At 59.6% G+C, this 16,986-nt stretch overlaps 2 protein-coding genes across 2 annotated transcripts in view; both read left to right on the forward strand.

The window, feature by feature from the left end:
* Positions 1–16,986, forward strand: part of NDUFS7 (NADH:ubiquinone oxidoreductase core subunit S7) — a 102,142-nt gene that overhangs the window by 23,623 nt on the left and 61,533 nt on the right. The gene's annotated exons all lie outside the window — the stretch shown is intronic.
* Positions 1–16,986, forward strand: part of EFNA2 (ephrin A2) — a 36,258-nt gene that overhangs the window by 844 nt on the left and 18,428 nt on the right. The gene's annotated exons all lie outside the window — the stretch shown is intronic.

Consider the following 16,986-nt stretch of genomic DNA (forward strand, 5'->3'; position numbering starts at 1 on the left):
GTGGGAGTTTTGTTTCTGTCGTATTTCTTTGTTCATAATACTGAGGAACCAAAAACTGCTGGCAAGTTGGAAGTGGGAGGCATTCTGCTCTGGGAATGCTCAGGTGGTTGGGACCCCCCAGGACCTTCCACCCACCCTGCAGGGACACCCCACGGGGTCTGAATGGGCTCGTTTGCGGGGACACTTATAAAAGACAAAAAAAATTAAGAACCAGCCACTGAACCCCCATTTTCCCCCCAATTCCTCAAAGTTCTCCCAGCCCTGGCAGCGTCCCTGGCAGCAGTGGGGGATGAGCTCTGTGGGTGCTCAGGGGGTGCCGCTGCCCCCAAGGCCTCCAGCTTTTGGGCTGCCCCGTTTTCTGGGTCAAACGGGGGGTTCTTTGTCCCCCTCTGTCCCTGCATGAGGAGAGGCCACGCTGTGGCCTGGTCCTCGTTCCCAGCAAGGCGAGGTGGCTCCTCTGGCTCATCCCCTGCTGCGGTGGGAGCTCCGGGAGGGGACCCTCGGGGGCACCTTCTCTCCCTCGATGGCCCCAGTGCTGTTGATAAAGTTCCCGGCTGTGTTTCAGTGCCTGGAGCTGGTGGGACACACACGGGGCCGAGGACCCTCACCAGCACCAGTGTCCACCCGACCTCCACACGTCCCCTTGGGGGGACCCACTCGTGCCCCTCACGCCGCCCCGAAGTCGGGGCGAGCCCGTCCCTTTGTGCCGTGGCGGCGGTGCCTCTGCCACGGGCCGCCCGTGGTGCATATGGATTTTATTATCTCCCTCACATTTTTGTGGGGGATTGTAAGAGCCAGGGAATTATATTTTTTTTTTTTTTTTTTTTTTTTTTTTCCCATTGCGAAGTTTTTGGTTTCGGCTCCTGGTGCTCCCCGGCTCCCACACTTTGGGCTCTTTTCTTTTGTTCTCCCAAATGCCAGACGTGTGTGAGGGGTCCCCCCCTGGTCAAACTCCCAGGGACGAGGGTGGTTGGGGCGGTGGCTGGGATTTGGCACCCAAGGGTGCCTGTGGCTGGGATTTGGCACCCAGAGGTTCCTGCAGTTGGGATTTGGCACCCAAAGGTTCCTCTGGCTGGGATGTGGCACCCGAGGGTTCCCCTGTGGTGTCGACAGCCAAAAGTAGCCCCTTGGCCGTTGGGTAACGGGTGTCCCAGGACCCGGCGATGGCGTCGGCTCCGGCCCCTTCGCCCCTCGTAGGCGCCGCCGGGAATTCATCCTCAGAAATACGTGGTGGATCAGTATTCCATATATATATATATATATATGTATAGTATTATTTTTGAAATCCGCCATTGGCAGGGAAAATATTTTCGAGGGGGGGGAAGTAAAATGGAGCGGAGGAAGCGCGAGGGGCTGGGAGGGAAGAGCAGACAATGGCTGGTGGGTTCAGCAGCACGTCCGCAGCGCCTGGCTCCGGGATGTGACCCAAATTCCCCCAATGTGGGAGCGCCCCGTGTCGCCAGCGCTCCCCGCCCGCGCCTTCGGCTCTCGGAATTCGAGGCAATTTATTAGGGGGTTGCAAAGATTGAAATTGCCATTGAGTTTCCTGCCTATTCCCTTTTTCGAACCCAGCGGTGGGTTTATTTTGTCTCTGGAGTTACTACAGGGCTGTCTCATTCTTAAAAATGAAGAAAAACATATTTATGATTTTTCTGGTCCCTCGTTTTCTTTCTTTCCCTCCCCTCTCACCCCTCATTTAATAAAGGGGAAATCAAAAGGGATTTAAAAAAAAACGGGGGGAAAAACCCAAGGTTAAAATGCCCTGTTTGAACCCACAGACCTGCTCTGCCGCTAAATATTTTTCCTCAGGTTTATACAGCAATCTATATTTTATAAAAGACAGGAATAAATCTCATGGTCGATACGATTTGCCCAGATTAGAATAATTCTATATTTCATAATTGGGGCTAAATTAAAAATAAGTGGTACCTCGGGATGCTGCAATTTCCCTGTTCTGGGGAGAGATTTAACCACTCGCTGTGGATTTACAGGTTTATTTTTATTTTTAAACGATTTTGTGCGGACGCGTCGGGAAGAGGTTTGGCCGGCTGGAACTCCTGGGCTATCTGGGAGGAAACGAAGGAGGGCGAACGTAGAATTATATAACAACGGGCTGTTTCGGTGCCGTGTGGAACTGTGGATTTTTGCTCCGTGGCACGTTCGGGGGCTGCCGATGGTCGGTCTCCGGGTGTGGACCCGTTGGCCGTGGCCGGGCCGGTCGTTGGTGCCGGGTGGTGTGTCCGGGGTGGGACTGTGGGGCCAGACCTGGCACCGTGGGCAGGGGTCTGGCACCGTGGGCAGGGGTCTGGCACCGTGGGCAGGTGTCCATCCCGGTGGGCAGGGGTCTGGCACAGCAGGCAGGGCTCTTCCCGCCGTCACTCCGTGTTTTCTGGTGCGGGAGCCGCTCGCCCGTAGGATTCCGGGCTGGACTTGCCTTGGGATCCAGCGAGGCGCAGAGGGTCGAGCCCCGTGTCCCGGAGCACCCACCATCGCCCAGCGGGTCGGGGTCTCCAGTTTTGGCCCCCCTGGCCCCCCGTGCCGCAGCAGGTTTAGGATGGGTCTCGGTGTCCTACATCCCATCGTGCGACAAAAAAGCAGGGATCTGGGAAAACCTCTGCGCTACGGGGGGAAAGGTCTGTGGGAAGGAGAGACCTGTCCTCAGAGGGTCCTCAGTCCTGGGATCCTGACCCATGGCCCTCGGGCTGTTCTGGAAACCCCTGGAAGGCCAAGGCAGGATGGAGGGTTTGGGATTTGTTCCCATCCCCGGCGCTGCCGACAGCCGGGTGACGGGCAGGGAATCATCCTTCCCGAGTGCCGGTCGGTGTTCCTGCAGCCATCGCTGCCGTGTGCCTGTATCCACAGCGGGGGTGTGCAAAGTGCCAGGGCTTTTCCTTCCCCTCTTTGTGGCACAGGTCCCCGTGTCCGGGCGGGATCGTGCCTGTGGCCTGGTTTAATGCCGAGGTCACGGCGCTGCCTCCGAACGGTTCTTTGCTGATTTCTGTATTATTTTTCGGTGTGGTTTGTGAGCACAGCTGGGATTTCTGTTCTGCTCCTCTGCACTCCCCAATCCTGGGATCGGGAACCGGAGAAATGGTTTCTAGCAGAGGGATTTGCAGAGCCAGGTGATGCTCAGGGCCAGCGGTGGTGCCAGAGCAGGACTTTGGGGGGTGAGGGGCCCAGGTCACAGTGGGGGTGGGGTGGGTTTGGATTGTGCTCCACATCCCATCAGATTTTGTGCCCCTTTTTTCCTGCGTTCCCATCTCCCGGAGCCGCAGCCCCGGTTGCTGCTGCTTTGTCCGAGAGCCCAGAGCGCGGCGGCCGCGGCCGGGGGAGATGTGGCCGTGGCCATGACCCACTGACCACCCAGGCCAGAGCCAGCTGGCCCACCCGTGTGTCACGAGGGGCTGTGGCCAGGCCGAGGGCGGCTGCATGTGCCAGCTCTCCATTGAGGGAGCCCAGAGGATGCCGGGGTGTTTTCTGCAGGGGGATTTGGTGCTGGCGAGCGGTGGCCAAGCAGGAGGGCTCGGCTCAGGGGGAGCCCACCCGTGTCTCTGTGCTGGGGCTCTTTGGGTCAGCCCCTAAGTGGAGCTGGATCCCAAAACCTCCGTGTCCCAAATCTGGCTGGGACCTTTGTGGTCACCCCCATCCCTCTGTGTTCCCCATCCCTGTGTGTCCCTCCCCACTCCCATGGGCATCACACACTGGGGTCTGCACCAGCCTCTGGAGGAAACACGCCCTGTTCCCCCTTTGGAGCGATTTTAGTGGGAATTTTATCCCCGGCACTCGGGTTGTTGCCGTGTCCCCATGGGGCCGTGTCCCCTCTGGAGGTGCCGGGGCGGTGCCGGGTGTCGGGGTGTGCCGGCGCTCGGCCGCATCCTGCGCAATTCCTGCTCTTTTAGTTTTCCTCTCTCCGCTCTCCCTTTGTGCCGAGATCACTCCCAGCCCTTCCCACCCCTCTTTTCCAGCCCGTTAAGCCGTGTTAGCTATTCCTCACCAGCCCAGGGCTGCGGCGAGTGGTTAATGGAGAGCAGACACCGCCGGGCCGGCGTCGCTGACAGGATTCTCTCTCCGTGCCCGTCTCCGTCTCCGCCTGTCCCTTTCCAGGGACCGCAATTACATTCCCTGCTGGTTGCACATTTGGTATCCAAATGCCGGCCATGCGCCGCATCCTAATGCGAGGATGGGCTGGGGGCGAGCGGAGCTGCCGCAGGGTCGGGCGCTCCCCGGGACCCCCCCTGTGCCCCGGGGTGTCCCGCTGGGGGGGACACACAGGGGGTGGGGAATGGGAACGGTGCAGGGGGTGAGAGATGCCCTCAGGTCCCCTGGAAAGCTTCAAAAGTGCTGCTGTGTATAGAAATGCACGCATATTTATATACATATATATTTTTATATACATGTATGTATTGTATTTGTGTATCTCTGTTTCTTTGTAGCTGTGGGTGTTTATACGGCCCCCCACATAAACACACTTTACACACACAAATAATCCAGTTCCAAACACCCTCTGTGTTCCTCCGTGCCTGGCTGTGCCACCCTTGTGTGACATTCACCTGGAAAACCTACCTGGGCACTCTGGGATACACCTGGGTGTGGGTTTACCTGGCTCCAGGCACAGGTTTGTCTGTCTGTCCAGCTGTGTCCGTCCCACGTGCCGTGGCTGGAGCTGTACCTGCCTGTGCTTGACAAGGTTCAGCTGCTGGGTTGGCTGGAAAATTGCAGCAATTGTTCCTTAAATAGCTCCTCGTTCCTGATGGTGACAATTTCGGTTCTTTTGTGTTAGATATTAATCATGATTTTTGAGGCTCTGTTTTGATCCGAGCTGGTTTTCCCCACTCGGGGCAGAGATCCTGCCCTGCTTCCTTGGATTTAATGGGATTTATGGAAGGTGAGCAGCTCGGGGTGCTGTTACCTTCAACCCCTAAAGGGAGTTTAAATTCCTTTTCCCCCTTTGCCACCACCCAACGCTCATCCCAGTGTCTGGGCGCTTCCCTCTACCTTGAGCATCATCCCAAGAGCAGGACCAGCCCTGGTTTGGCCTCTGTGGGTGTGGGGAAGCCAGATCATCACTTGGACTCGATGGTCTTGGAGCTCTTTTCCAACCCAAATGAGTCCATGGTCCTCCGGAGCTGGAGAAGCACCAGGGTGAGCCGTGGGCCACCACGGCTGCTTTGGCCTTTGCCAAGTGAATTCTGGAGGCACCTCAGGGACACCCCAGAGCCGGGGCTGCGTTTGGGGGTGTTCTGGGTGGACACAGACTCTTTGCCACCAGCCCAGCCCTCCCCTTGGATGCTGGATTTGGGGATCCCTTTGCTGTTCCCAGCAGCTGGGTGGGAGCTGTGTTGGGGGGCTGGTGCCCGTGGGGTGTGCGATGTGCCAGGGCTGGTTTGATCCCAGCAGGAAAACTGGGAAGGGCCGAGGCTGAGAGCAGGCAGTGGGATGGAGCCCGTGTCCCAGCTCTGTCCCAGCCTGTTCCCGGGTGGTCACAGTGTTGTTATTTATTTATTTCTCCTCCCTCGCTCCCCCTTGGCTTGTTGCTGCCGCTGTGCCTGGGCTGCTAAAGAGCTTCCCATTGTTCCGCAGCTAATTACCTCCTAATGAGGCTCCCGGCTCAAAAGCCGGCCGGGAGTGGGGGCTGTGGGGGGGACTGGAGGGGCTGAGCTCAAGGGGTGAGGGCAGGGCTGGGGTCAGCGCCAGGGTCACCAGCGGGGTCAGCGCCAGGGTCACTGCTCCCCCCGGGATCACCCCTTGGCTTCGGCCGTGGGGACATCCATGGCCATGGAGCTTCATCCCAAAGGGAGGCTGGGAAATGACTTTGCCAAAATTCCCGTAATGAGCACCAAACCCGGGGAGAAAGGAATGCCCCGTGGGTTTTGTCCAGGTGGGGCTGAGCTGGTGCTCAGCTCAAAGCCTGGGAGTGTTCCCAGTGTCTCCCTTGGTGTGACTCCTTCCCCCAACCCTGTCTGGGATGTGTCACCTTCAGGGCACGTCCTTCATTTTGGAAGTGGCTTCAACCAGGGCTCCTGCTGTGCTTCCCCTTCCCTCTTGACCTTATCCCATCCCAGCCTTATCCCATCCCTCTGCAAGAGGCTGGGATGAGCCCTGATCCCTGAATGGGGTTCATCCCTTGGGCTGGAGGGAGCCAGGCAGTGTCAAGGAGGGTCCTGCTCCCCCATGGGACACGGAGCAGAACTTCGGGTTCCACACCCCAGATCCTGTCTCTGCCCCTGGAATCGTGCATGTCCCTCGGGGTGGTGGCAGCTCCTGTGGCTCCTCCATGTGCTGGATGGCAATGCCACAGAACGTGCTGGGGGGAAAAGAGGATCCTTCTCCAAAGGGATTGGGAAGGCCCCCCCGCCTCTGCCCTGCTCTGATTGAAGCCCACCTTTGTGTCCCCACACAGGATTGGGGAGGCCCAAACTTCAGAGGGGGACGAGGCACTCAAAGCCACAACAGTGGGGAAAAATATTCCAAAGGAGGAAAACTCACTCCCTGGAACAATAATGAAGGTGGGGGAATGAGTTCTGGTGCCTGGGGCAGGGAGGGGTCCCAGAGTGAGCCCGTCCGAGGGGATGGAATTGTGGAGGCAGGAGAGGTACTGAGCTGGACCCCCAGTTTTGGGGTCGCCCCTGTCCTGCCCAGCTTGCCCATGGATCGATCTCCGGCTGCGGCAAATCCCGGGATTGATGTGCTCGGTCTGGTGAAGCCAATCGGCACCAGGACCTGTGCTCCTGTTCCAGGTCCCGCTTGGATCCATTGAGCATTTTCCTTTGGGTCATTCGCGGAGGGAGAGGGATTCGGAAACAGGGATTTAGGCTCCATTTCCTTTTTCAATTCCTCCCCCTTTTAAATTTTTCCTTCCCAAGGCGCAGTGGAGCGGAGGAGCAGAGAGCGGTGCTGCTGCTGGGGGAGGGACGGCCACAGGGCTGAGCCGTGTCCTGGTGGGGCTGTGCCGTGGTGGGATCCCGTGGGATACACCTGTGCCGTGGTGGGATACCATAGGATACATCTGTGCCGTGGTGGGATCCTGTGGGATACACCTGTGCCGTGGTGGGATCCTGTAGGATACACCTGTGCCGTGATGGGATCCCGTGGGATACACTTATGCTGTGGTGGGATGCTGTGGGATACACCTGTGCCGTGGTGGGATCCCGTGGGATACACCTGTGCTGTGGTGGGATCCCGTGGGATACACCTGTGCCGTGGTGGGATCCCGTGGGATACACTTATGCCATGGTGGGATCCTGTGGGATACACCTGTGCCGTGGTGGGATACCATAGGATACATCTGTGCCGTGGTGGGATCCTGTGGGATACACCTGTGCCGTGGTGGGATCCTGTGGGATACACCTATGCTGTGGTGGGATCCCGTGGGATACACCTGTGCCGTGGTGGGATCCCATGGGTACATCCCTATTCTCCCTCAGCACATCAGCTCTTCCCAGCCTGCCAGTTTTGTGCTTTCGTTGACGTCTCCCCCTGGCCTGGCCTTGTTTTTGTGGGATTTCCCAGTTTTCCCTGGAGCCGTGACCCCGGGCACACACGGCACAGACGCCGGCACTGCCCGCGGTGTCGGTCCCACCGACCGCCCGCCCGGCACCACCACCAGCACCCGGAGCTGCTGCTGCCCGTGGGCGCGGCACGGAGTCTGCTGGCACCGGTATTCCCACCACCGGTATTCCCACCACCGGTATTCCCACCACCAGTATTCCCACCACCGGCATTCCCACCACCGGTATCCCCACCACCAGTATTCCCACCACCAGTATTCCCACCACCGGTATTCCCACCACCAGTATTCCCACTGCCGGTATTCCCGCCGCGCTGCCGAAGCGTCCCCAGGATCCCCAGAGTTCCAAACCGTTGCTCGGTCCCTCTTTATTTGACTGCAGGAGTGGGTTTTTATTTCAGCTCCTTCCCCACCCTCCCTGAATAACCCCAGGAGCCCAGCTTTGGATTTCAGATTTTTTTGTGTCAAATCCAGACCTCTCCTGGCCCCGATTCCCAGCGCCATTGACTTTGGGGGGAAAAAGGGGGAATAAATGGGAACACGGGTTTTTATTGACCCAGAATGGGGAAGCCCCATTCCATCCCCAGCTTCTTCCTCCTCCCACCACATCCCAGTTGTCTCCTATATCTGTTTCCTTGACGTTCAGCCGAATTTCCCTGGAAATATTTTGCTGTTTCCCCCCTGTGCAACCAAGTTTTGTTGGATATTTTTTTTTTTCCCCCTGCAGAAGAGGAGGAATTATCCGTCTCGGTTTATTTTTCCTTGAACATTACACGGGAGCAAAACTCACCCATGTGCTGGGAAAGAGATAAAGTGTTTAGACAGCAAATACAAATATTCGGAGCACTCAGCCCGGCTACAGCTATTCCTGCCAGGATTCCGGATTCCGTGCCGTGTCTTCTAGGGGGGTTTTATTTAGACTGTCTTATTTTTTCTATTTATCAAAAGCCCTGTTTATATTTGCAGTAAAATCAAATCAGCCTGACCCTGTAGAGAACTCGAAAAATCCCAATTCTTTCCTTTTGCAATCCTGTTTCCACTGAGGAAGAAAGCCCCTGGACCTCGTGCCCTGCACAAAATCCAACCGCGACGGGATTATTCCGGCGGCTGAGCTTCTCCGCAGGCGCTGGGACGGCGCCGGCTCCGCGCCCGCCCCCCACCAACCGGGATGTGGGGACGCTCCCGTGGAGGTGGGGATGGACTTGGAGCCCCCGGGGGGTTCCCGTGGGGTCGGGGGGGGGGCACAGGGCCCCTCGTGCCGCAGGTTCCAGCTGCTGGGGTTTATTATTTCGATTTTATTTTAATACTAAGTTAATATGGATACTGCTCCTCGGCAGCATCCCGGCTACATCCCGGTCTCCCGTCAGCGTCCCGGTCCCGCTGGGAACCCCGTGGATGTCACTGTCCCCCTGTGCTGGGTGCTGGTGCCGTCAGGAGCCCAGGAAGCTCTTTTCCAGCCGGCTCGATAATCCCAATTATTATCTGGATTCTCGATCAGGGTTGCTTATTAAACTTGGCACCGCTGGCTTTGCCGTTCCGGCCGCCTGCCTCGGCAGAGGGATTTATCTCCTGCCGGCTCGGGAAGGAAATTGAGTGGAAAAACGCGGGGCAGAGCCCCCCGGGACGGGGAGGGGGGGCCGGGGGTGCTCGGCTTCCGAAGGGCCGGGGATGCCGGGACAGCCCCGACGGAGCCGGGGCGATGCCGGGTCGGGATGGTGGAGCCGCCTGGGCCGTGTCCGTGTGTCCGTTTCCATCCGTCCGTCCCCCCCCTGTGCCGGTGGCACGGCCCTGTTCCGGGATGGGCGTTTTTGTTCCAAGGTTGTTTTGGAATGGTCAGTGCTTTAATGTGGTGCATCAGCGTTACTGAAGCGTCGCTATTTTCCCTTTTCCCTGAAACCCAAGGGACCCCTTCTCAACCCTTCTCCCGCTTCATCCCAGCTTTTCCTGCATCCATGCCTTTCTTGCTTCCCATCCCACAAACCTGCCTGGTTTGCTCGCTGACCCTTCTCCTTGCATTTCTCCCACAAACTGTGCTTTTATTTTCACCTGACATGGTACCGGAGCCGCCCGAGCCTGACCGATGTGCCGGCCCTTCCAAAGGGGCTTTTCCCAAATTTCATCCCGTTCTCAGAGCAGTCAAGTGGAACATCCAGGGGAGCGGGACGGGAGGTTGGAGAGGTGCTGCTGGAGAAGGTGCTCCCCTGGAGAGTTTCCCTCCCTCCTGGTGTTTGGATGTTTCATTTTTCCCGTTGTTCTGCTCCGCTTTTTCCTGCCCTTCCACCATTTTCCTGCATTTTAAAAAAACCTGCTTCAAACCCTGTGACTGGAATTCCCTCTGTCTGTGTGTCCAGCTGCTCTCCCACCCCTGTGTGAGCTCCCTGCTCCCGGGATCCCTGTTTTAGGGTGGGGGCTGTGCCATGTCCCAGGGACTGTCCCATTGTTGTCCAGGCGCTGTCGGATACAGCACCGGCACACGGGAATTCTGGCACCAGCTCCGGCTGCAGTGCTGGTCAAAATGGTGCTCCCGTTTGTTTCCAGCACAGAATCCAAGGCTGTTTGGAATGGAAATGGCTTCTGGCTCCAGGCCCCATCCAGTGCCGTCTCCATTGGATCTCCGTGGGGTCGCAGGGATTGGTTTGGCCGGAGCCAGGGGGGTACCGAGTGGAACATTGGGGTTGTTCCCCACTCCACAGCCTGGCATCGCTCCTGGCCCCGTGAGGTTGGATTTAAGGCTGAATTGGGAGGATTGGGAACAGGTTTGGGAACAGGTATCACCTTCTGCTGCAAGGTGTGTGCTCTGGAGGCAGCATCCAGCCCAGCCAGTGCTGGCATTCCTAACACTCATCGCCACGAGTGACCTTCCTCTTGGACCAGCTCCCAGCTCTCCCTGCCTGCGATTCCTGGCGCTCCCAGCTCTCCCTGCCTGCACCTCTCTCTGTGGTAGTTCCTGGGGTCGGTGGCCCTGAGTTCCAGCCACCCAACTGCCGCCTCTCCGGGCTCATCCCGCCGCCATCCGCAGTTGTTTGTCCTCCCTTGGTTGTTCCCGACGCTCTCTCCGATGCTGGGATATGGAGTGGGAGGTGTTGGGGGCTTGGTGTCCCCTAGACAGCCAGGATCTGGGCTCCAGGAAAACCTGGTCTCCATTTCAGAGCTGATTAATAATAATAATAATAATAGTAATGATAATAATAAATCATGATGTTGTGTTTTACAATAGAAAGCTTTGGATCAGGAGCAGGGACGCTCATCCTGAGAGCTGGGGCGATCCTGGATCCGGCTTCCAGCTCATTACAGGGAGACAAATGGCTTCTCCCTCCCCCAGCCTCAGTTTCTCCGTGGGTAAGGTGAGGATCTCTGCCAGGGGCTAAATTAGGGAATTAATATTGGTAGAGTGATTGAGAGATGGAAAAGGACATGGCTGTCAGAGCGCCCGGCCCCGGGAGTTTCTGCTGGGAGCAGTGTCGGTGGTGTCGGCAGAGAAGCCCCTTCTTTGTGTCCCCGGAGCCCAGGGCTCCACAGGGAGGGACTGGAGCCCCCCAGCTCCTTCCACACTGGTCTGGGGTCCGTGTGGGGACACGGTGGCTCAGATCCATGGCTGGGTCCGGCATGCCTCCTGCATCCAGGTGGTTTGGCAGTGCTGGAGCCCAATTTATTCCAGCCTCTTCCACCCTGTCCCTGCCCCAAAATCCTGGTGTCACCGAGTCCCCGGTTCCTGCCGGCAGCCCTGTTCCCACGGGAAGGGAATCCAGCTGGATGGATCCTTTCTGTTTTTCCTTAGGCATTGTAATATTTGTTCCCCGTTATAAATCACTGCCCAGCTCCGTGTGCAGGGAGGATTTCTGGGTGCAGGTGGGAGGGACGCGGCTCCCAGGACCTGCTGGAAGGGGTTTGTGGTGACGGCGTCGCAGCAGGGAGAGGGCTGGGGATCCCTCCTGGGGATGGGATGGGAGCGGGATCAGTCCTTGGGGAGGGATGGACCCGGCTGGGCTGGCTGAGCTCGGGACACGTCGGTGATGCCACTTGGGTTTTTTCTCGGTGCTGGAAGGGGTTGGAATGGCAGCACTGGCAGGTCACACCCCAGACGGGGGATAAGCCAAAAAATGAGGTTCCAAGGCCTTTTCCAAGTCCGTCAAAGGCCAGTTTAAATCCTGGGAAGGTCTTGCTTTCTCACCACAGCCGACAGTGTCACGCTGGGGATGTCCTGGGGATGAGGGAATGCCTCCAGGCAGCTGCTGACAAAGGTGACCCCGGAGCCAGGGGGGCCAGGGGGTGTCGGGTGTGTGGTGAGGATGGAGGACAGGGATGGGATGGGGATGCCCAGCCTTGGGGAGACCCAGCCAGGGGCTCTCCCTGCTCCCTGGGGGCTGGGATGGCTCCAGGGGGATTTTCCCTGCACCAGCACTGCCCGCAGCAGCACAAACGAACCAAGTAATTGGCAACATGGAAATATTTTGTGCTCATTAGGCAGCGGGAAGCGGCGGGTGAGGAAGCAGCGGGTGAGGAAGGGGGTTCTCCGGCGGTGTCCTCAGGAGTGGTGCTCTCCAGTGGCATTCCCAGGGGCTGCTGGTGACCCAAACCCCACTGCCTCCTGGCTGGGAACCAGGGCAGGGAGCACGGTGTGGAAGCCCCCTGGGATTGGGGGCTGGCAGTGGGAAGCCCCCCTGCCCTGGGGAGTGGAGGGGCCGGGTCCTGGCATGATGTGCTCAGGAGCCCCGTGTGTTGGGAACAAGAGCAAACCACGGGAGCAGTGGGGTCCCAGCCGCTGTCCAGGGGGGGCTGGGACCGTCACCCCACATTTTCTCCTAATTACCATAAATCCCAGGGGTTAAACGTGGTGACATCGGGTCTCAGCAGCTGCCTTGGAGCTCCCCGGCCCCGGCACTGCTGGTTCCCAGGAGCAGCGTCACGGGGAGCCCCGGGGGGCTCGGTGTCCCCTCGGCCCCCAGCACAGCACAGGAGAGCAGCAGGAGCAGGGGGCGATCCCTGAGGACCCTGTCCCTGCTCGGGGGGTCCCGGCGGGGTCCCCCCACCATCCCCAGCCCCCAGCAGGTGCCGGCGGTGCCGGGCCCCGGCGCTGCCCCCGGCGCGGCGCGGGGAGCCCAGCGGTGCCGCAGGCGGGGGAAGCTTTATGGCTGTAGTTAAAGGGACTTTATGATATTGTATCTGAACAATTGCCGGCTATTATCCGGATCGATGCCGCGGGATTGAGACGCCGGCTGATAACCCAGGCAGGGCTCTAATCGCTTTTAAACCGCGCTGGGTCGGTGGTGCTTTCCATAAAACCCCTCGGCGGTTTCTGTTCTAACTTCCTGCCCCTGGAACCGGGGGGCTTTTCCCCCAGGATGCCCCATTTTGGGGTCCTGGTTTGTCCCCCTCTGTCTCACTGCCCTGGGTGGGGACTGGGATGCTGGGACCCGGATTGAGGTGGTGGGGTGCTGGGATCCAGCTGAGGGGGCTCCAGGGTGCCCAGCACTGCTGTGTCCTGCCCTGCTTAGGAGCGAGGGGTAGATTTTGGGGTCCCCTTCCCACCTTTGGCTGGCAGTGACCGTGGGTGAGTCACGTCACCTCCGTGCACTTCATTTTCTGCAGCTGTGGAATGAGGACAATGATACCTTTCCCACCTCGCAGAGGGGTTGGGAGGCTTAATTAGTTAATGTTCGTAAAGTGCTTTGAGGATTAATTAATATTGTGACTCTAATTTTTTCCGATGGTGAAACGCCACTTAAATATCTCTGCACTGGTTCCTTCCTCCCTGACCCTGTAAAGCAATTCCACCTGGGAATGTCACCGGTCTCTGCAGGAGCCATGCGGCCCTGTCCCTGCTAGGTGTCATCTCCCAGTGCTGAACTGGGAGCCACTGGGGACAGGAGGCCCCAGGGTTGGTCACCAGTGCCCCAGGGCTGTCCCAGAGTGTGGGATGTGGCTCCCAGCGTGTCCACCCGGGCCCGATTCTCCTTGGCCAGGCTCTCCCTGCTGGAAGCCACTCCTTTGTTGGGATTATGCCGCTCTCACCTCGCTGTGACACTGCCCGTCCCTGCCCAGCCTGCCCAGGCAGCCCCATCCCCAGCAGGCTCGACCTGCTGGGATGCTCCTGTGGGAATCTGCCCCCAGCAAATCCCACGTCCTGTGTCCGATCCTGTCCGGCATTTGGGGCTGGGAGGGGGCTGGGAGGCCAGGCTGGGGGGTGGCTGGTCCCCAGTGGGCTGGGAGTGCTGTGCTGGGCACGAGCCAAAGCTCTGGGCAGCTGTTGGCACCAGCACACAGGCCCAATCCCGGCTTTCCCGGGGGAAAGGAGCCGTTGGGATCCCACCTGTGTGGGATGTGGCTGGCAGGCGCAGAGGGCACGTCCCGATGTCTCCATCCCCGAGTGCCATTAGTGGGATCGCTGACAGGCAGGTTTGCTGAGATGGTTTCTCAGCAGCAGCTCTGCTCCGTCGCGCTCCCCTGCTCCCTCCCGCTCTGCTGCGGGGACAGAGGGCAGGGGGACAGTGGAGGGGTCCCCGTGATGGCAGTGCCATCCCCGACCCTCTGGGGTGTGAAACCCGGGATTAGCTCAGCTCCGACGCCGGGAGGGTCTCGGGAGTCCCTGGCCCAGCACCAGGTTTCCTGCTGGGAGCAGCCAGGGGAGGAGCCGAGCGTGTGTCCCAGCCCTGGGTGACCTGCAGGATCGCAGCCACCGGCACTGGCACAAACTGGGGGTGTTTGGCCGTGCTGGAGATGTGTGAATTCCAGAGGGGCTGCTGGGAGGGAGCTGGCAGGGGTGGGCTGACGGGATACGATGGAGCCCCCAGGGCTGGAGAATCAGGGCTGGCAGGAGAAACCCCAGTTACAGAGCACTGGAGGGAACTGGGACCCGCCGTGGAGCGAGAGAGAGGAGGAGGGAGGTCTGGGGGCAGCCACCATCCAGTGCTCCCTGGAGCTGCTGAGTGGAGCTGGAGAGGGAGCATCTGGGCTGGGAGGGGACGAGCCAGGAGGCCCTGGTGCTGCTCGATGGCTCCTGGCCCTGGTCAGTGGCTCCTGTCCCTGGTTGTCACCAAGCTGTGGTGGTGTGATGAGAGGCATGTGCAGGGTCTCACTCCCAGCTGCTCCACGGGCTTTGGGACAGGACAGGCCGACGTCAGCGTCCCCGCGCCCGGACCCTGCTCCGTGCCGTTAATAACATCCCGGCAATTAATCTGGAACTAATGCAACGATAAAAATAACCCGCTGTCCTTCCGCAGCGCCGCATCCCACGAGCTCGGAGGTGTTTAAAACCCGTTTATCGCCGGATCCTGCCGCCAACCCGGCAGTGGGGTGCCCGGGGTGGCACCGGAGGCCGCGGGGCTGTGGTCGGGGTTTCCATCCCTGACCCTCTCCCTGCCTTCTGCGAGGTGTGAACCGCCCCAGCTCCCTCCAGTGCAGAGACTGGTTTACCAAGTGTCAGGTTTTAAATAATCTAAATTACATGAATATTTTATTTTTCTTCTTTCTAGAGTTGTGGAATTCCCAGGGGTTGGTTTTCAGGCTTTTCTCCGTAATGGAGGAGCAGGAACGTGTTCTTTTAATGGTAATTGAGATTCTTGCATCATTGCAGGACTTGGAAGCTGGATTGGCTTTAAATAACAGGAGTGTGGGGGAATTCAGGTTCTGGCTCCTCAGATGGGTTTCTGAGGTTTTTGGGTGGTTTTCCTCGCTCTCACGGAGGTTGGAGGGCCTGGAAAGCCCCATCCCACTGCCCTGGGAACCGTCCCCAAAGCAGGAGGTGACTTGAGGGGGTGACAGGGACCCTGTGGATGGTGGTGTCCTCCAGGAGACCTCTCAGGAATGGCATGGGGGGTGACCTTTGCATGCACCCCATCACTGGAGCTGCCAGCCAGTCCTTTCCCAACCCGTGGGCACCCGGATATTGAAGCTGGATCCTCCCAGACTGAGGTTTGGGGCTTTTATTTTTGGCTTTGTTACCTTCTGCCTGGCACAGTGAGCACCCAGTTGGGGGGACACCCGTCCTGGTGGGCACCCACCCAGTCCTGCTGCAGGGGTGCTGGTGGAGCAGGCACGGGGAGGGGTCGGTGTCCCTCCTTTGCCGCGCGAGACACGGGGATGGTTCTGGAAGGATGAGGATGAGCAGGATGAGGATGGCAGGGGGTGAAGCTTGGCCGCTGTGCCCGGGGGTCCCGTCACTGTTGTGGAATGAGCCGGCCCTGTGCCCTCCCGAGCTTGTCCCCCCAGGGTGGATCCCGTGGGCACAGCGCGGTGCCGGCAGGGCCGGTCCCACCACAGCCGGTGTGGGGTGGTGGAAGGGGCTGCCGAGCACTTTCTGGTTGGGGGAAGCGGTTTCCGGCTGCTGGGGGAAACATCTGGATCCAATTCCCACCCCACGTGCGGCCGGCCGGGCCGGACCCGCTGCTCCCGCACGGCGTGACGGGAGGGGCTTTGCTGCAGGGGGACCCACCGGGTCCCTGTCCTGGGGTGAGGAGCCCCATGTTTGTCCCCGTCCCACTGGGAACCCTCCTGTGACAACCCCATCCCACCAGGAGCCCCACCACTGCATCCCCATCCCGTTAGGAGTCCCCTCCACTGCATTCCCACCCCACTGGGAGCTCCCCTGCTATGCCCCCATCCCACCAGGAGCCCTGCCACCCTGCCCTGGAGCTCCCCTTGCCCCCGTGGCATCGCCCGGGGCCATCAGTGCCCGTCCCCGGTGTCCTGCTGCCCCGTCCCGGCCGGGGGAGCCGCTGCCCGCCCGTGCCTTTTGTCAGCCTCAGAGAAGTTGACCTTGACGCGCGCTGGAAGAGCCCTGCAGCTAATCGTGTTAGAGGTGTCTGACTGCGGCTCGCGCCGCTCTACCTGAGCGGCATCAGCAACGGGGCCGCGGCGGGCTCGGCGCCCCGGCTCAATAATTGATGCGTTTTTCTCAGCTCCCCCTTCCGTGAAAGGAAACCCAAGTGCTGGGATGGATGGCAGGGCCGGGAGGGTGGGACGGGAATGAGGATGAGGATGGCGAGGGGTTGGGTGCCGGGTGGGATGCTCGGGGATGGGGATGGGGATGGGGATGTGCCGAGGGTGCTCCGCAGTCATGTGGAGAAATGGGGCGGTGGGAGCGGCCCCTTGGGTGCCCTCCTGCTCTGTCCAGCTCCCTCCCCATGGCGAGACCCTAGAGGCACTACATTTCCACCCGCTTTTTTTGGGAATCTCTGCAGAAACCCTCAAAGCCTGCCTTCCCGTGGGAGCACTGAGCATCCTCACACCGAGCATCTCCCTTTTCCTTGGGAACATCTCCTGCTCTGGAGGCGGGCACAGCCCCCTCGATGCCTCCACCACACGCCCCTTGGCCACCCCTGCTCTCACCTGGATCCCCATCACTCGGCCACCCTGGACCCCACAGAGGGGACTCTGGCCCCAGGTGCCCCCCGGCTCATCCCCCTGCACCAGGCAGAGCTGTTTTGCCTCCATACAACCCTTCCTCCCTGCCTCCCCCTTTTTTCCCCCTTTCCCCTCTT

This window comes from Manacus candei, unplaced genomic scaffold (assembly GCF_025592945.1).
Source record: "Manacus candei isolate 608988 ecotype Guabito, Panama unplaced genomic scaffold, ASM2559294v1 h1tg000080l, whole genome shotgun sequence".
Taxonomy (NCBI): Eukaryota; Metazoa; Chordata; class Aves; order Passeriformes; family Pipridae; genus Manacus; species Manacus candei.